Source organism: Leptidea sinapis, chromosome 44 (assembly GCF_905404315.1).
Source record: "Leptidea sinapis chromosome 44, ilLepSina1.1, whole genome shotgun sequence".
NCBI classification, from domain to species: Eukaryota; Metazoa; Arthropoda; class Insecta; order Lepidoptera; family Pieridae; genus Leptidea; species Leptidea sinapis.
This window is the reverse complement of record NC_066308.1, coordinates 2,506,791-2,527,971: the sequence shown is the minus strand read 5'-3', so window position 1 is coordinate 2,527,971 and position 21,181 is coordinate 2,506,791. Positions and strand designations below refer to the sequence as shown.

At 33.9% G+C, this 21,181-nt stretch overlaps 1 protein-coding gene across 1 annotated transcript in view; it reads right to left on the bottom strand.

Moving 5' to 3' along the window:
* LOC126977175 (octopamine receptor Oamb) overlaps positions 1-20,438 on the bottom strand; it is a 182,993-nt gene extending 162,555 nt beyond the window's left edge. Inside the window, exon 1 of the mRNA XM_050825888.1 lies at positions 20,057-20,438. The gene's annotated coding sequence lies outside the window, so the exon portion shown is untranslated. The remainder of the gene's footprint in view (positions 1-20,056) is intronic.
* Positions 20,439-21,181: the final 743 nt, after the last annotated feature.

Below are 21,181 nucleotides of genomic sequence, written 5' to 3'. Positions count from 1 at the left end.
GTAATTAAGGCCCGTAGCATATATTTATATTATTATATTTATTTATATTGTTTATTATTAGCCGTTCCCGCCTGCTTCACTGGGCGAATTTGAAAAGGAAATAAATCAATGAAGGAACGTTGAAATTCCAAAAATGAACAAAGTAGCCATAAACCATCTAGGATAAATTTCGCATCGAATGGTGGTAGTTTCACGATCAGTGGTTTAGGCGTGATTGAGCTTCGAACAAAGACTATTTTCATTATATATATATGGATAGACTAGCTGACCCGACAGACGCTGTTTTGTCAATAGAAGTATTCGGGAATAATTTAGTAAAGCCATCGGAAATGTGTAAATGTAAATGTAAGTGTAAAAGTAAATCTTATGCCTGTTGTAGATCTATCTAAGATACTCAATTCTACAATACGTTTTCGTTGAAAGTAAGTAAGTAAGTATATCTTTATTAGGAACAAACACTACAAATACAGGTAAAAATTTACAAAATATAATAACAAAAATATGAAAAACTTATCCAAATAATTACGAATATAATATACATGCCTAATCTACTTAAAACTAATATACATTAAGAACCAAAGAAAAAAAAAATAAAGTAAGTGGTGTTTGTAGTGTTTTGTCCCAAAAAAGTTTGCTACTCAGCATATTAGTTGGGTATAACCACAGGGTATGACCCAACACTGATTTTCAGTAGCTACAGAAAGCTTCCAGACGGCTAATTTTTATCTGACACCTCCAAAAAATATTGTTAATTTATACAAAAAGTTATAAAAATCTAATCAAATTATTTACTATAGCTTTCCCCGAGAAAGCTAGCTAGATTTTTAAATTTTCACGAACAGACGTGGTGGAGGACTTTTTTTATAATTTGTAGTGATAAAATCATTGGTACGAACACGATAGAAATCTAATGTCATACAGTTTACAAAATAAATGGGTACAATTTGCAAGCAGGCGTTTTGCCAACACGTGTTATTGGATCTTAACACGAATCTAATGTGTAGCCTGCAAGTCCAACTTTAACTTGAGTTGAACTCTATCTAACTTTAAATTGCGTACTGTATGTTTATGAAGGAAGAAGGCTTACTGTAGTATAGTAGATAGCAGATTATATGAATAATTATCCTCGCACATATAAATAATAACAGCCTTACAATTAGCATAAAGTTATAACTAAGCATAAACCATTTGTAAAATGTTTACAAATAGACATTTTGCGTACGAATGGTTTGTTCGGACGTTTATTTGCAAGGCAGCTTGTCATTCGGAAAACTTCAGAATTATCATTGTAATGTGTGTTGTGATAGTAATGTCAACGAAATTGTAAACATTTTCCATTTTCTTTGTCTATCATCAGTTATAACTTTATACCAAGTTTATTTGTAAGGCTGTAAAGCTTTAAATATTGCATAAGTTAACAAATGAAAAAAAGCTAATTCTTTGAATCCTATTAATAAAATTCTTTTAACTAAACCTAACTGTCTTAAAAGTCTTAAATTGATTCCTTTAGAATTCTTTTTGATGTCATTTCTAATATACTAGATACTACTACCGCTTCGAAAACAAATGACGCACTGAGAGAGAAGAAGCGGCGTAAGAAACACTCCCAGCATTTTATTTGCGCTCTTTTTAATAAAATATATACATTATTGTACTGTCATTGTTATTGCTATAAAATAATCATAATTTAGTACAAGGCGTAAAAAATTTACCATCAGTAGTAGTACTATATTCTAAGTTTATGGACCAAATAATCCCATAAATTAAAATTTTCCTAACTACCACTATTTCTCAAGCATTTGACATTAAAAATTAAAATGTAATATTTTACACCCTTGCTATCAAACCTTATTTACAGTATCTATGTATACTTTTATGACAGTAAGGGACTAGACGAGCAGGACGTTCAGCTGATGGTAATTGATACGCCCTGCCATTTCAAGCAGTCCCGCGAGGATTCTTCAGACACACAAAAATTCTAAGCAGCACTACAGTTGCGCTCGTCACCTTGAGACATAAGATGTTTAATCTCATTTGCCTAGTAATTTCACTAGCTACGGCGCTCTTCAGACCGAAACCCAATAATGTTTACACATTACTGCTTCACGGCAGAAATAGGCGCCATTGTGGTACCCATAATCTAGCTGGCATCCTGTGCAAAGGAGCCTCCCACTGGTAAAAATATAAACATTTAAAGATCCATATTGTAATAAAATATTAAATTTCAAAGTTCAACTTTTATTATTAGATTACGCTTTCAGAAACGGATTACCCAACTGTAACCCTTTCAGGGCACAAAATTAACCTCCGAATTATACCTGTATTAATATCCCACGAAAGGTAAACAGGCGCTTGTAATTAGATTTTAATCTACCCACGCAGATTTGTTCACGAATCTTTGAGCTAATCAATCAAAAGTAACTGCGGCTTTATAGTAATAATGAGATTTGCTACGTTACTTAAGGTGCCGCCACACTTTACTGTTCTAATTTTTGTGCTGAACTATTTTAACTAACCAATTGTTTTGAGTTTTTCTTTAGTGTTAAATCCGCCAACATTTGACACGTGTTTCCAGTCTAGACAGTCTCGTGCCAGATTTTGGCGAGTCAACATGTCCTGTCGGGATATCTCGTGTAGAGGCGAAACACGTGTCGAATTGTTTAAAAGACAAATATTGGCGGAATTAACACTAAAGAAAAACTCAAAACATTTGGATAATTATGGATTTCCGTAGAGTAACGCCTACTTCAATAAATTTTATTTTAACTAACTAACTCACAATTTTCTAATGGTCTAAATCTTAATTTTTTTTAATAATGATTATCTATCAATCATCTTTGGGAATTCACCGATTTGCCGTGTTCTATAAAAAAACTATGCTATAAAATCCCGCGCACCCGCAGACGACACTTACTCAGTTGTTTTGGCGCCAAACCCGGCGCGGTCACTTGAGATTCTATCACGTCGACGGCTGATAAAGACTGAAGTCCCCACACCCTTTCTCCGTGAAATTTTGTATGCCAACATCCCATCGCCTTTGTTCTTATTTGTACAGAATGTAACCGACTTTTATTCTATTATATATTCAAAGGAAAAACGCATTTACGTATAACAAAACAAGGCGAGAAATTGAATGAGGTCGTGTGGATTTCGTCGTTGTTCCATATGGAACAGTGGTGTCATATTCCGTTCCTCGAATTGGTACATATAGAAAGTTAAAGGTTAAATAAGATTGCACGCATAAGAAAAGCGAATCTAATGTTACTGTTACCCATTTTTAATGATAATTCGTAAACAGACACACATTCACAAATCACAATTGGTTATACATTGTCGGGCTGTCAGATCTCCTGTACTCTAGCATATGGTTAATTTAGTTTGTTACAATATTATGTTAACTAACAAAATGCTAAATCTTAGATAATGGATTGGTCTCCGCTACGCTCCAACTAGATACCGCACTACCTAGTAACATTACCCTTTTTTATTGCGGCAACTATTAGATGCTGGTGTGCGTGACATCTTGACACTCAATGGCTTCTTTCAAATTTCGTAACATACGCTTCGTGTTATTTTACATTGAAATTAATAAAATGCTTACTGATGATATGTGATCCAAGTGTCTTTCTTATTTCTTAGTTTACTACGCAACCCAGCATTTTAGCAATTATTAGCAAAGTTTTACAGAAATTATTTAAGTTTTCTTTAGTGTTAATTCCGCCAATATTTGTCTTTAAAACAATTCGACACGTGTTTCGCCTCTACACGAGGCATCCTCAGGACGTGTTGTCTCGCCAAAATCTGGCACGAGACTGTTTTACACTGTTTACAGTCTCGTGCCAGATTTTGGCGAGACAACACGTCCTGAGGATGCCTCGTGTAGAGGCGAAACACGTGTCGAATTGTTTTAAAGACAAATATTGGCGGAATTAACACTAAAGAAAACTTAAATAATTTGTATAATTATGGATTTCCGCAAAGTAACGCCTTATTCAATAAAGTTTTACAGAACATGTGGCACGTCAACGTCACATAGTTCGAGACTTTGGGTGTAGTATTAGTTGCCGCTTTGCGACTACGCCTGCGATATTTAGTTGGAGTGCAGCGGAGACCATTCCATAATCCAAGTGTTGAATATTATTTTATAATATAATTTGACAAGTGTAATGTTGCAGTGCCCTTAACGTTATTAAGTTGTTTCGTTTTTTGGTTCCCGCATGTAAGTGTAACCATCATTATTTAACATATAAGAGCCCTATTTTGTTACTTATAAAAATCAAGATTGGGAATACATAATCCAACCTATTAAAAATGCGTGCTGTTGTTTCCTTTACATTACCGCACTAGGACAGTAAGTTATAAATGTTTTATGATGGCGCAGGTAAGCCTGTCAAGATACATTTAAATACCAAATTTTTTTTTGAAATTTTATTCTAATACTAATATTTAGGTAACATTAATCCAACATAGTATTTTCTTTAATTAATGCGAGTGTTACACACTTAAATGAAACACTTTTTAAAGGATTAAAACGTGTGTAATTGAAACTGTGTTTTTACATTAGTTTTTGGGGTAAAAATTACATTTTTATTTAGTTTTGAGACAGTTACAATTACACGCCTTTATCACTTTAATTTATTTAATTTATTCTAACATGTTTATGCAAATAAAAATTTTGACTTTGACTTTATCTCCACTGCGTCTTGTCCTCGGCATTCCTCAGGGTGTGGTGACTTGAAGGCATAGTGGGAAAAAAGTAAGTTTGTAATATTTTATTTCTAAGCTAATTTATAAAGTATTAAATTGGATGTAGTATTTTATCCTTAAGATATAGACATATGTCATCGTGGACTTTTCTGTTGACCTATATATATAAGATACACAATTCCAGCATACACTATTTTGTTATATCTCAAAGGGTTTAGACAGCGTTTTCGTCGAAAGGCTGCTGCTTTTTTTCCGACACCTCCAACAAATATCGTAGATAATGTATACAAAATATATATAAAAACTTAACAAATTATATACTAAAACCTTCAACCAGAATCACGCTATCCATTGGTGAAAACAACACGACAATCAGTGTAGTAGTTTTTAACAACAGAACGAACCAAGCGAACAGACAGACAGACAGACGCGGCGGAGGATATTGTCTTATAATATTATGTAGTGATAACCTAATTCCAGACTGACGAAATGGCAGGCAGAAGCTACACCATGCATATCTTTTGATAAATAATTTAGGAAAATTTCAAGCGAAAGAAATATAACCTTACAAAGATGATTGGTTTCTGGAGCAAGCAATCAATTAAGCAAAACCAATTTTTCTTTTTGTTCAAAGGATTATATCGTAATTTTATTTGAAAATAAAAATATTCACAGACATTTTTCGAATATCAACTAGTAGAGTTTGTATTTAGTTCTCAAGTTTGAGTTAAATAGAATTTAGAATTAAAAATAAGGGACGAGACGAGCAGGACGTTCAACTGATGGTAATTAATACGCCTTACCCATTACAATGCAGTGCCGCTGAAAAACCCATGAATTCTGAGCGGCACTACAATTGCACTCGTCTCCTTGAGATGTTAAGTCTCATTTGCCCAGTAATTTCCCTAGCTACGGCGCCCTTCAAACCGAAACATAATAATGCTTACACATTACTGGTTCACGACAGAAATAGGCGCCGTTGTGGTACCGTTATGTTTTATCTATTTGCCTATCACTGTATTGCATTGTATACCTACCAAAATAATTTTTTGTAAGTATGTGCCTATCTTAATTGTTAAATGTTTATTTCTCATGTAAGTGACAATAGGTCTTAATGAGAATAAAGTAATTTAAACCTAACTCGTTTCTCGTTAGGTAGACTTTGACGTCACTCGATTAACGAGTTAGATTCATTATTCATTCTAAATATAAATCAAAAATCACAATCGTAACCAAAAAAGCCGCTCAATCACCATGCTGTCGATGTATCTATCGATCGCAATAGAATTAGTATAAATTAGCATCTAAGCATTTCGTGCCGATGTAAATTAAACCTAATCTCGACTAGATAAGAATCACTATGATTTCAAGTGTGAATGATTTATAAGGTGCGTGTGTATACAGAGTATGTTGCTACAGACAAACTTTAACAATAATATTTAATTATTAAATATTAAATAAATCGAGGATTTTGATCTGTTGCCGAAAAAATTATATATCAACTATTTACCACATAAACGCTTTTTAGGTTCCGTAGCCAAATGGCAAAAAAACAGAACGATTATCGATTCGTCATGTCTCTCTGTCTGTCCGTCCGTATATCACAGCCACTATTTTCCGAAACTATGAGAACTTTAATGGTGAAACTTGGTAAGTAGATGTTACTCTATGAACCGTAACCAGCCTTTGAAAATGATAAAAAGTGAAACAAAATAATAGTAGCATGAAATCCATTGGAAAAGGACGAGAATATAACAAAAATTAAGGTAAAAATAAATTATGGGCGATCTGAGGTCAGGAAGTGAAAAGGGGGGGTGTTTTAGGGTAAAAACGGTTTATCTCGATTTCCGGCAAAACTACAAGTCGTATGGCAAAAAGTTAAGATCTACAACTTTTGTAATTACACTTTTTTCACATAACCTCAAAATTTAGGTGAAAAATTCAAAAAACCAAGTTTTTGGTTTTTATTTATATCTTTTTCAAAAAAAAAATTATTTCTACAAAATTTGATGAAAACTTACCTTATTATGTCCCTAGTACACTGTAATTTGTTTGATTTAAAATATTTATTTTTTCGCCTTATTTTAACTTAATATCAAAAAAGCACCCTAATTTTCAATCGAAAATTCTGACGTCAAAATATCAGCTTTTTTCAAAAAGTTTGGGGGCTTTTTGTTCGTTGAAATACCAACTTTCTAATTGTGTAAAAAAAATATAAATTACAATTGTAAATATTCGGAAAATTTAAGTCCAACAAAAGGCATATTTTAAAGAATTCATACCTGTTGTTTATTGATTAGAAAATCAATAAAATTGCCAATTAACTTTTTGCCATAGGACTTGTAGTTTTGTTTTTGTTATATTCTCGTCCTTTACCAATAAGTTTCATCCTACTGTAATTTTTTTTGGTTTCAAAAATTATCGACCCTGGTCTATTAAGATTTTCACAGAAAATAGAAAAAAAAACAATAAATTGTGGGGTAACAAAACAAAAAGTTCTACATTTTTTGGGGTTACAAACAGATATGACGAATCCATAAGGGTTCCGTTTTTTGCCTTTTGGCTACGGCACCCTTATAGTATGCCATGTCAATATATTATAAATACCTACTTAAGCCAGCTTTTGCCTTTAAATCTTAATCTATCCTTGCAGACTAATATTTGATATTAAATTAAGATTCGTTCCTCTGTTTATATTTACTCTATAATTAGACACAAGGCGCGCCCTATAATTTTCCGCGTAGTGAGAAAGTTGGATAAAACAACCCAATAATTACGCACTACTGTACAATTTATTTTAGTTAAAATACGTTTACGGCAAGTTGACAATATATTGCTTTTGTGCGTGAGAGTTATGACGTCGGCCATTGGGATTACCAGAACCATAAAATTTAGCGCGACTTTTGATATTTCTTAATTCTAATTATAACCTTTAACTGGGAACATGACATATTTATAACACTACTAGCTAACCTGACAGACGTTGTTCTAAACATAATAAATAAAATACTGTTTTTTATGAGTTCGTCAATAATATTTCATAACATCAAGAAATATTTCGTATTTTTTTTTATGAAAATAATGGGGGACGAGACGAGTACGACGTAATGCTCAGCTGATGGTAATTGATACTCCCTACCCATTACAATGCAGTGCCGCTCAGGATAAAAGTTCTGAGCGGCACTACAATTGCGCTCGTCACCTTGAGACATAAGATGTTAAGTCTCATTTGCCCAGTAATTTCACTAGCTACGGCACCCTTCAGACCGGAACACAGTAATGCTTACACATTACTGCTTCACGGCAGAAATAGGCGCCGTTGTGGTACCCATAATCTAGCCAGCATCCTGTGCAAACAAGCCTCCCACTGGTAAATTCTGTACACAATAAATTATAAAGATAGTTTCAAAATAAATAAAACACGCTTTGGTTGAAAAGATTGAAAAATTTAAAATGAACATCAATTCCTGCCTTATCGACGATAGGTGAAAAAATTATATAAATTAACAAAAATCTTATTTTGCAAATTGAAAAGTGGAATAATTTTATCAAATTAATGCATTGACATCGGTCCTCGATAAATCTACGAAGTTTGAACGAAATCTGGCCGTTTACAGGGGGTCAAAATGACGCCGAAATGAGTCGGTTACACACAAACAAACATACATAAAGTCGAAGCTAATAAAAAGCGTGTAAAATACAGTTTTTATGAATTTGTGAATAATATTTCTTTACATCAAGAATTACTTCGCAAATATGCACAATGTTGTTATAATGAAATTGATTCACAGCAGAACTGTCATCAACAGTGCCTCAAATAATCTCTCATAGAAAATATGTCCATACAAAGCAAATGTTGGAAATAAAAATTATTATGGGTCCCAAATCGAAATAAAAACTATCTTATCTCTCAAGTTAGACTAAACTGCTTCCCACAAAGTAATCCCCATTAAACCCCATAAAGAAGATAAGAGACATGATATCTGACTGACTACTTTTCTTTCAAAGTCAAATTTTGTCATAAAATTGTATTTGGATGATTCAAAATTATTATAATAAATATATATAATAAATAAATTCAATCAGTTTTTATGGTAACTTTAAAAAAAAAACTGTGTGTGTACTAGTGTATGCACGCAAGAAGTTATACTTCTTTGGCATAACGAAGCAAAAATCTTTACAACTATTTATTCCTCATACTATTTTACGCTTGTAAAACAAACAATATTGTAATAAGGTAGGTATTTAATACAACCAATGAAAATATTATTTATTATACTTACCGCATATATATAATAACTTCAACAAATTATTAAAACATTTAGATTTTGACTTATTCATAAATGTGTTCTTTGGTCAATTCAGTGGTCGAGCTGATAATATGTATTTAGATAAGTAATACAAGTGTTATTGTTTTATATTTTTACCTAGCTACTCGTGAGAATCTGTAAATTGCTTCCTGTTATTTTATCATGTATCTATTGTTAAGTATTCAGCTGTAGATTCTCCATAATTTAGTAAAATAATGTGTAATGAAATGATATTATTAATCTAGTTGACCAGCTGATGTCAGGGTGTCGAAAATATGTTTCTCTGTCCTTGAGGCCTTGAAAGTCCATGTCTCTACTCACTAATATATATTTTATACTAGCTGACCCGACAGACGTTGTTCTGTATATAATAAAAAAAAAGTCGTGTGGCACTCGGGGACTGCCGCGGTGAAGCTATTGCATAGCATTTTTTTATCAACTTATGCAATTATAATTATTTATTTATTTTATTTATGCAGTATTTTTTTTAATTAAAAAAAAAATCAAGATGTACCCCAGGGTCGAACCTGTCAGCACTAACTATCGTCAAAATTCATTCATCGTACATGTCAGCAATAAATCAACAAATTATATGAGTTCTTTGGTCAATTTGGTGGTCGAGCTGGGAATATGCAAATAGATAAGTAATACACTTGTTTTATATTTTTACCTAGCTTTACCGCATTTATCCTTCTGCACAACGAGCATATGTGATAACCGCTGTTCTACGGCAACTGTAAAAAGCGTGGGGAATTAATAATAGTAATTATTTGTGGAAGTACAGAGAAGGTTTAAAAGGTGAATAAGTAGGAAAATGCTGCTAAATTAAATAAAAACAACAAATTTGTTTTTCCTTTGTGTGTCCATACATAATTTCTATGAGAGAATTTATTGACGCACGGTTTGACAGTTCTGCTGTGAAACAATTTAAGTATAACAACAGGGAGCATATTTTACGAAATAATTCTTGATGTTATGATATATTATCTTTCACAAATAATTCAAGACCAAAATTAGCCAAATCGGTCCAGCCGTTCTCGAGTTTTAGCGAGACTAACGAACAGCAATTCATTTATATATATAGATAGATAGATTAAAAAAAGTCTTATATTTCGTACAGTTCACTACTTCGACTAATACTTAACAGCCACTAAATTAATGCTATCGAACACTAAACATATTTCCACATTGATCGATTATCTTCGGGATTCTCGCTATTTTCATGAATCTGTTGGAACGACTCCCTCAGGACTCTCCAGAAATATTGAGGGTAGTAATAATCATTTTTGGATATCAAAACAGAACTGTACTTGAATACAAATGAATTTGTGTAACTCTCGTTGACTTTATTAGATTTGGCAAACGTGTTTTGATTGTGGGGACATCGTCACGCAGTAACTGTTAATAGTTTAATTAATGGACTCAAATACAAATATATCTGTTAAACAGAATGCTCTTAATGAAATAGTAAAATGAATTTTTAGTTTATTTTATGAATGTGAAATTTTAAGATGCGCGCGCATCACTGTAAGATAAAAGTAATAGGTAGAATTCATAAAATTTTCTGACGTTTGCGTCATTCGTTATTTTTTTAAGTTTCTTCGTCCATTATAAGGACAGGCAAAGGATTCAAGCCCATACAGCCGTATTCAATATTTAATAATTAATTGTCAAAGAAATCTTTGCAATATTTTTACAAAATTGTTCTTTCTATAAAACGTAGAATAGCACGAGGAATAAATTTTAAGACAAAAAAGTATAACTTCTTGCGTGCATACATAAGTACACACAAACACTTTTTTTTATTTTAAAGTGATATCTCTCACTTCTGGGATTAATTATACAAATAACTATATTTACAATACTGTGATTACATTAAATTAAAACTTTCATTACGGGGAAGCGTATCAAGAATACTGGCAGCATTTCCACGTTGGATAGCTAGGCTGATCCGTTGACTGAAATAGCTGCCAGCGCTTGGATTACCAGTAGTCTTAATGAATCGCGAAGATAGTACTTTGTGGGATACGGGTCTATTACGCAGCCTAGCGAAACTCTTTAAGAAAAAAGCAATTCACTCGATTGTATGAAACGTGTCAATGAAAGATAAGATTTACAAATGACGTCTATAATCTTGTAAAAAAGCGAGATAGCCGAAATCCACTACATTTCAAGTAACTTTGACTATTGACGACCTATTAAGCCGAGTGGTTAGCGTTCCTACCTACTAAGCTAGCGGTCCCGGGTTCGAATCCCGGTATATTGATATTGAATGAATATTGATGTTTGTTTCCGAGTCATGGATGTTTATATTTATTTATGTATGTTTATGTGTATGTGTATATGTATTTATGTATGTTTAAGTAAGTATATTGTATTAAATATATGGTTGTCTTGTACACAGGCTATTTGCTTAATTTGGGGCAAGATAATTTGTGTAAAGGTGTGTCGATATTATTAAAAAAAAATACTGTTCGCTTTCAAACTTAGCCAGATTATACTTCGTAGCTAATCACCATACTATATTACTACTACTATTTCAAACTAAACTTAATTTCAATTTTTACTTCGGCCTCTTATTACGAAGTATTTACATCCACTTAGGTTCTAAGGTAACAATCATAAACAAGAGAAGAATCTATAATATACTAGCTGAGCAAACGTTGTATTGCCGATATTAAAATCGCGATCACTGCGTAGTATGTGTTGGGTAAGACTGACTGATAGAATTCCGAATGCGGTAATACGAGCGCGCTGTGGTTTGAAAGAGGATGTTGTGACAAGGACTGAAAAAGGAATGCTTAAATGGTTTGGACACGTGGAGCGAATGAGTGAAGAAAGAATGACGCATCAAATATATAAGGCAAGTGTGTGTGGGCAAGTCGGTCGCGGGAGACCTCGTAGAACATTCGTCGATCAAATTGGGGACGTTTTGAGAAAAGGAGAGGCGCTAAGCACCCGCAACCGGCGAGCATGTATGAAAAGAGTAATGAATGTGGAGGAAGCGCGTGAGGTTTGTAAGGATAGAAGCAAATGGCATCCTATTGTCTCTGCCTACCCCGACGGGAACAAGGCGTGAGTATGTGTGTGTGTGTGTGTAAAATCGTGATACAAAAGTAACTGTAGATCGTAGATGGGTGAAAATTTGAAGTTGTATGTATTTTTTAATGTTGAATCATAATCAAACAAATTAAAAAAAATAATGTCAAAAAAATTTAAAAAAAAATGGCGTGGACCACCCTTAACATTTTGGGGGATGAAAAATAGATGTTGTTCGATTCTCAGACCTACCCAATATGCACTCAAAATTTCATGAGAATCGGTCAAGACGTTTCGAAGGACTTTAACTACAAACACCGCGACATGAGAATTTTATATATTAGATATATATCTAAAATTGCTTGTTTTTTTTAAGTCAGTTTAAAATAAACCTATACTTGTGATATTTTTACAACATAATACCAGAAAATGTAGGAAACAAAGTTTCGAAATTCAAAATAATTGTTAAAAAAGCGGCTAAGTGCGAGTCGGACTCGCCCATGAAGGGTTCCGTAGCAGCAAGTAACATAATATAAAAGTTATATAGAAAGGAAAACGATATTAAATTATTTAAATGGAAAAGGCAAAAAATATTTGTTCAAAATCATACAGTGCAAATGTGCTCTAATAATTTATACATTTTTGAAGAATTAGCCACACATAAGTGTTTGATGAAAAACAATTTTGAGTTTCAGTTCTATGTATATTCTATGAACCTCCAAAATTTATTGTTTCTTTTTTCTGTTTTTGTGTGAAAATGATAATGCGGTACACAGAATACATCTACTTACCAATTTTCAACAGTATAGTTCTTATAGTTTCGGAAAAAAGTGGCTGTGACATACACGGACAGACAAACAGACAGACATGACGAATCTATAAGGGTTCCGCTTTTTGCTATTTGGCTACGGATCTCTAAAAACGTTTGTGTGGTTAAGGTTATTATGACATACAAATACTTTCTTAATTAAACCACAGACTGGGAAAGGAGCTACCTCAGACAATTAAATAATATATTATTTTGTACGATATTATATTGTAATGAAATTTTAGAGAGAAACTTTTATTACATCGTCTCAAACTATTTCGTCTGTGTGTTGCATGTCGCGTGACGGTCGGGCGGCGCCTATAGGTCGCAGCAGCTGACCGTGTAGGGTATAGACTATTACTCATTTGTGTCAGTGCTCCACGCCATTTTGTATATTTTTGTCAGTGTTTAATAAATAAATATTTTTAACCAGTGCTAAGACATAGAGTTCAATAAAAATATTAGTTGGAGACTTAGTCTACTTTTATTATTTCCCATTATCATTCCAATTTTCCAAGTATAAAATTAAGATTGTTAAAGCGATTTTTATACACTTAATGGAATATTATTCCAAAAATGTTTAGGTTAATGTCTATAATGTGAAAAAAAGTTTCACTTTTAACGTGGTTTCTTGAAACCACACAATCCTTTTTTATTAAAAGAAAGAAGACCGCTGAGTTTCTTGCGCCCTTTCTTCTTAGGTCTGAGACGTAAGCGTTCGAATGGGTCGTAGTTTTTGATGTTCAGTAAGTGATTTTAAATGCTATTGAATAAAAATATTTGGATTTTAATTTGAATAACCACCAAATGTTGAAGAGAATAGTGAATTTCGATATAAGTGCGAAAATCATACCTTAAAGATTCCAGGTTTGATGAATCAACTGTTGCTTCTCAACAAATTCTTGATAATCTAATGTATGTACATAGGCACTTAAGGCGACACTAAATGCCAGCGACCTTGAGCGATATGAGTTCACGGCTGCCGGCCCGCCATCTATGTAACAAAGCCAATATTTTCAAAATTCTTGGGTGGAAAACTGTTTATATGCTTAGTATCCTCGTTATTCACTACTAATCTGAATAATTGAACCTACACAAAAAAGTAAAAGCTATTAGAATAACTTTTTTTTTTTTTTTTTTTTTATGGAATAGGAGGACAAACGAGCGTACGGGTCACCTGGTGTTAAGTGATCACCGCCGCCCACACTCTTCTGCAACACCAGAGGAATCACAAGAGCGTTGCCGGCCTTTAAGGAAGGTGTACGCGCTTTTCTTGAAGGTACCCATGTCGTATCGTCCCGGAAACACCGCACACGGAAGCTCATTCCACAGCTTCGTGGTACGAGGAAGAAAGCTCCTTGAAAACCGCACTGTGGAGGACCGCCACACATCCAGATGGTGGGGATGAAATCCTAACTTGTGGCGTGTCGTGCGAAGGTGGAATTCGGCGGCAGGAATCAGGTTGAACAGCTCTTCGGAACACTCCCCGTGATAGATGCGGTAGAAAACACACAATGAAGCGACGTCTCTACGCAACGCCAAATGATCCAGCCGTTCACAGAGTACTGGGTTCCCGACAATTCGAGCTGCTCTGAGAAAAGTAGTGGTAGTTCAAAAAGGCTCGGCAGTGTTAACTATAACCAACAGCAAGCATTAGCAACCTATAAATAAGACTTAAGGATATGTGTAACAGGATTAAGTAGTGTTCATAGCTCGAATTGCTATACTTTCACCACAAAACTTGTCTAAAAACACCATGTTTGCGTGTTTTCTGCTTACTGTTCGCCTTAGGTGAATTTGCTAGAAACTGTCATAACCGTAATGTTAACACCACGAACAGACATAAACTTATATAAATTAAATAATAAGTTTAATTATACGATATTACTTTGTAACCATATTTTTTATGAAAAAAAAAATTTCGCTGAGTTTGTTGCGCCCTTTCTTCTCAGGTCTGAGGCATACTTTTTGGAATTCGTGGTAGTTCTTAACTTTCAATTAGTAATGTCACATCCTATTTTGAATAAAAATATTTGATTTTGAACTGAATTTGAAACCAACAATAGGGATGAGTAAAAAGGAAAATTCCGCACTTAGATGGAAGTTTTTCAGAACATTTCCGAACATGGTCTCAATTAAAAATAGTTTATCCCTTATCCTTCCCTAGGTTATCCCCTGCGACCTGTGAGTTGAACAAGATATAGATACGATCCATTCACACTCAGTTGGCTCAGGAGCGCTCAGGCAGAACCCGAGAGGTCGCGTGTTCGTGTCCCGCATCGTTCATAAATTTTAGTTACACATTTTATTTGTGTTGTTTATTAACTGGCATACGTATATATTAATTATTTCTTCAAAATTCAATAAACCCAGATGTCTCGTGACAGATTTTGGCGAGACAACACGTCCTGAGGATGCCTCGTGTAGAGGCGAAACACGTGTCGAATTGTTTAAAGACAAATATTGGCGGAATAAACACTAAAGAAAACTCATATCATTTGGATAATTATGGATTTCCGCAAAGTAACACCTTCTCCAATAAAGATTTACGCTGTAAAATACCTACCTAATTTTGTTTCAAAACCTCCTTTCTGCGTTTGGAGATTCTATGCAGCAGGAATACAGAATAAATTTCCGCTCAATAATCACACATGGAAAAGTTTACTTTTTGAGTGAATGTATTTTGTTTCAAAATAAACGTTTGAAGTAAGTTTTTTTTTTAAAGTAATTATTTTATACTTTGGTGTGATACAATATGCAGCTGACTGTACATGACTCATACACGAATAATGAAACATCTAGAAAAATGTGCTGTTTAAGGCTTAAAGAATTGTTGAATTACCTTTTAAATGAAGCAGTGACCGAGATACGTGGACTCTGAGTATTTTGTTTTTAATACGCTTTTATGTTAAAGTGTCATGTGTAGATTATCCCGTGATTAGCTGGAAGGTCGCTAGTGTCAAGATAGGCTTTTATAAACCAATTTCTCGAAATAAAATTTAAAGAAATAAATATTATGACTGTTCATTGTCAGTACATTTATGAAAATTTAATATATGTTCACAAAAATCGTCACCTTTCAGCTCTTAATAGTGATTTTCATTATTATAACACTAGAAATAAGGGATTGCTTGTGACTAAATCTAGTAGGCTTCATAAGATACATAATAGCCTTAAGGGTAAATGTATACACTTCTATTATAAAGTCCCAGCCACTGTTCAGGCATTATCTATAAATAAATTTAAATGTTTTATAAAAAAATTACTCTGTCGTAAATCCTATTACTCCACTGCTGAATATCTAAATGATCGGACAGCCTGGGACTAGATTGTGATTATTTTATAGCGATAGAAATGATTGTACAATATTGTATATTTTTATTGAAAAGAGCGCAAAAAAAGAATGCTGGGAGAGTTTCTTGCGCCGCTTCTTCTCTCTCAGAGTGCCATTTGTTTCCGAAGCGGTAGTAGTATCGAGTAGTTATCAGAAATGACATCAAAAAGAATTCTAAAGGAATCAATTTTGAGAAAATAAATGCCTTTTATGCCTTTTCATTATGCAATAAATATTTGGAGTTTACTTAGATCTCAAGCTGCCGGCAGAAGTGTTAACTTTGAATAATTTGGAATGGTTGGGAAAAACCAATTGCTTTATTTATCACTACAAAAGTACTGCCATTAATGTGGTTAGATACAATATTCATTTATTGCGCTATCATACACAGAAATGACAATTTATATTTCATTAAAAATTTAACAATTCAGAACTATTACAATTATTATACATCAAAAAGTTTATCTCTTAGAAAAATCAACTTTCATCCATAATTTCAACGACTGTCTTACGAATTATCGACCAGGCCACGTGGCCTGACGCCAGTGTAACATTTTGTAATCATTCCGAAGAAAGTGCTTATTGCCGCTACAGAAGTTTTCACTTCAAAAATAATTATTTTAACATTTTCTGGAACCATATCGTTAAAACTTATACTTCGTTCTATAAAAGACTTCTACTAATCTCATACTAAATGTATGGGAGTGTTTAATGTCAACATTTTTGATACTTTCGTTTGATTTAAAAATCAACTACGTTTAAGAAAACCAACTTCAAAAACTAAAAACTATAAAATAACTTAATATTTTTTTCTACGACTAGGTCATTTCATTTATTAAACAAACAAATACCACTAGATTTCGAGGAAGAGCTTAAATATGTTAAATGTACCTGCCTCTGGTGAGTGGTTTTTATTTCTACTTCAAGTAATGATAAAGGTACACACACCCATACAGTCAACGCGGAAAATTGAAAAACACAGAATACCTCGCAGCATCTTGGCAAATGATATTAACAAGTTTTTTTTTCTAAAGTTAACATTACAATGGAATAGCAGGACAAACGAGCGTACGGGCCTGTCGTTAAGTTATCACCGCCGCCCACAATCTCTTGCAACACCAGAGGAATCACAGGAGCGTTGCCGCCCTTCAAGGAAGGAGTATGCGCTTTTTTGAAGGTACCCAGGTCGTATCGTCACAAGACAGACACCACACAAGGAAGCTTATTCCACAACTTTGTAGTACGTGGAAGAAAGCTCCTTGAAAACCGCACTGTGGAGGACCGCCACACATCCAGATGGTGGGGATGATATCCTAACTTGTAGCGTGTCTTGCGAAGGTGGAATTCAAAACCGCAAAACCTGCTCATAAAAACAGCTCTTCGGAAAACTCCCCGTGATAAATGCGGTAAAAGACTATGAAGCGACATCTCTCCGCAACGCTAAGTGATCCAGTCCTTCACAGAGCACTAGGTCCCCGACAATTTAGAGCTGCTCTACCTTGCACGCGGTCAAATGGGTCGAGCTAATACTGGGGTGCGCCAGACCCGAGATGACAGCAATACTCCATGTGTGGCCGGACCTGCGCCTTGTAGAGCGCTAGAATGTGGGCCCGGCTTGAAGAATTGCCGTGCTCTATTAATGACGCCCAGCTTCTTCGAAGCCAATTTGGCTTTGCCCTCCAGATGGCCACGGAATTGGCAATCGCTCGAGATTTCGAGACCCAGTATTCCGATACTAGGCGAAGCTTTAAAAGAAGTGTTGTCGGAGAGCGGGTGATACCTAATGATTTCAACATGGAAATAATATCTATGTAATATAGGATGTACTACGTATTAAATAATATCCCTAGGAACCTATCATACCTGGTAAGGTAGATTTTGTTGTCTGTGGCTTCACAAAAACTATGCTTTTTTGGCGATATTATAGTACGGTAAACAATGCTTTTCAGGCCATAGAGTATGGACTCAATAAAGTATGTACTTATATTACTGATTGTGGTTGTATAAATGACAGATAGAAGTAGAGGAGCTGAAAAAAACATTAATTCACCCCTCGCTCAAGCTACAAAAGTCAGAAATAATAGCATTGAGGTCGGAATACAATATTCAAAGCTGAGATTTGAATGGAGCTGCGGAAAATTAGACCCAACCCGATACCGGAGTAAGAGAGTCACATTATACCGAATTATAATGATGAATCTTAATTGATGCGGGAATTATTATTGAACGGCTATTTCATTTGTGTGTTTAATATAATAATAAAATTTTACTGTTAGGATTGTCAGCTTGATGTTTTAAGAAGCGCTACCAACATCATGAACTGCCATAAGATATTATCACTGATTAGAAATAACTATAATAGCATATAATATTCATATCTTTAGGTAACTTCATTTGTGTAAGTTATAAGTGAATTTGCTAGAAACTGTCATAACCACCATGTTAAGACCAGGAACAGACATAAGCTTATAATGCCTACTACACGGCTAAGTCGAGTTAGCAAGTCTTTTGTGGGGCGATGTATATGCTTTTACAACAGATCCCAGAAAATGTTCAAAACAAAACTATTACGTTATTCAAAAGAATTGTTAAAAAACGTTTGTGTGGTAAAGGTTACTATAACATAATGACTTTCTTAATGATATATTTAATTGTACAATGTTACTTTGTAAATGTTACTTTAATTGTACAACATATTATTTTATGATGAAAAAAAGAGCCTGCTGAGTTTGTTGCGCCCGTTCTTCTCAGGCCTGAGGCATTCATTTTGGGATGGGTGGTAGTTTTTGACTTTCAATCAGTGATGTCACATCCTATTTTGAATCAAAATATTTGAATTTGAATTTATTTGGCACTACAGCAGTGTCAACTAACGGTTGGTAGCATTGTCACGGTAAACGGTCGTGTCACAGCGCTAAGTTCGAGCGGGCATTACTTATTGTGAATAATTCTAAGGGGTCTACCCAAATTGTAATTATTAGTGCAAACTGTAAAATACAGATATTTATATTTTATTATGTGCGTTTTAATTACCAACCCCTTCTACAGGATTACAATAGGGATACCCCATTCCTTAGTTTTGAAGTGAAAACGTCTTTAGCGGCGTTGAGCACTTTTCTTGTGATGGTTATAAAATGTTTAACTCGCGTCGGGATACGTGGCCTGATCGAAAATTCGTAAGACAGTTGTTGAAATTATGGATGAATGATTTATACTTCTAACTAATTATAGTTAAATTTAAGGATCATTGGACCAGTAGTTGAATCATTGTGATTGCGAAGCCGAAACACCGAGAGGTTGGCGGATCGAATCTCAGCCGTGATATAATTTTACAGTTTCATTATTTGGTTTTTAGCTTTGTCATTAGCGAAGACTGTGCTTAAGGCGATAGTTCACCATTCCAAAATATTCAAGATGCAAACGCACTCCTACGTCATAGGTCGTTTTGTGATGCGTTACGACTCAGTTGCTTGATGATTGATTAAATTGATTGCTACTGTTATAGGCGCTACTTATTTACTTAATTAAATATGTTTTGGTTTTATTTTCGTATTTTCGAATTCAATATTGTCTTAACGAATTTTGCATTCAATTTACTTATTAAAACTTTAAAAGTTCTACTGCTTTTTAGTATGTTTAAATAATGGTTACCGATAATATCGCTATAAATTTCTGATGCTATAAGAATGTTGAAAAATATAGTGCTCTGGGCAAATAGTTAAGTATAATATAATGTATAATGTAGGACATCCGAATTATCAATTATTCCCGAGCACGACTGATCATCATCAAGGAAAGAGTCGGTATAATATGAACTCTACAAAAATATTATTTATTTTTAACAAATGAAATAATTACCTCAATTAATATTAATATTAAAACACTTTAAACACACAACACTGTTGAGAAATAACTAATAAACAAACTTAACACACTTTTAAATAAATGTAAACAGTATTTATATATTTTATATAACTTTGAATGTCCGATAAGGTTTACGAAGTTTTGTTCTTGTCGAAGCGAAACACGTTCAGCATTCGAAGAACCACAGTTGACTGGAATTGTTGATAGCTTTCGCGCATGCGTTCAGAAGTTTCGCCTTACATCTCACACTGTCAAGGTGGTTTCTGGGAGTTAGAGTCAAGATGATTCAAGTGTAAAAGATACCGAGTCTTCATTGTAGAGGTTTGATCGAGATGAGGCTTCACTCCAAGGTCACACAGGAGCAGTTTTGTAACCATAAACCTGAAATATTTAGTATTTTTAGCCTAGTATTTATATAACCGAGATTTATGATCCGATTTATGTAATTCTTCTTTAGTTCGATGCAGAATAGATGCCATTTGGTCCCATAGAAATTTTACATAGTTTGGCCCAGTTGTTTTCATTTTATGAACATTTTTTTATGAAAATTTTTGTCTACGTGGATGATATAATTGTTTTATATGTACGGCTTTTTTAGCAATTTACTTTTGTTTGCTATTTATTATTATACACAGATAAAATTTGAAAAACAAAATTTTATGAACGATGCGGGACTCGAACCCACGACCTCCGGCGTTCCGTGCCAGTGCTCCAACCAACTGAGCTAACCGTTCGAGTGACTTATCGTCATAAAATCTTGTATGCTTTGTTCAACTCTCAGATTGCAGCTTCATCTACAGGATCTAATTTACAGTAGTAACCTGCTCATAAAATTTTGTTTTTCAAACTTTATTTGTGTATTAATCTTAAAAGGGAGGGTTATCACTTTAAAAACATCACAAATTGTTTAGATTTACAAGAGCTACATCTCAAGTCAATTTCCTAATATGCAAATGTTGGGGTTGAGCAGGTTATCAACTGTAAAGTGGATCCTGTAGATGAAGCTACAACCTGAGAGTTGAACAAACAAAAAAAAATTAGATTCTTACTTTCTAATAATTATAATAAATATAAACGCCTTAATTTCATGCTGATATGTGTGTGTTTTATTAAGTGAAA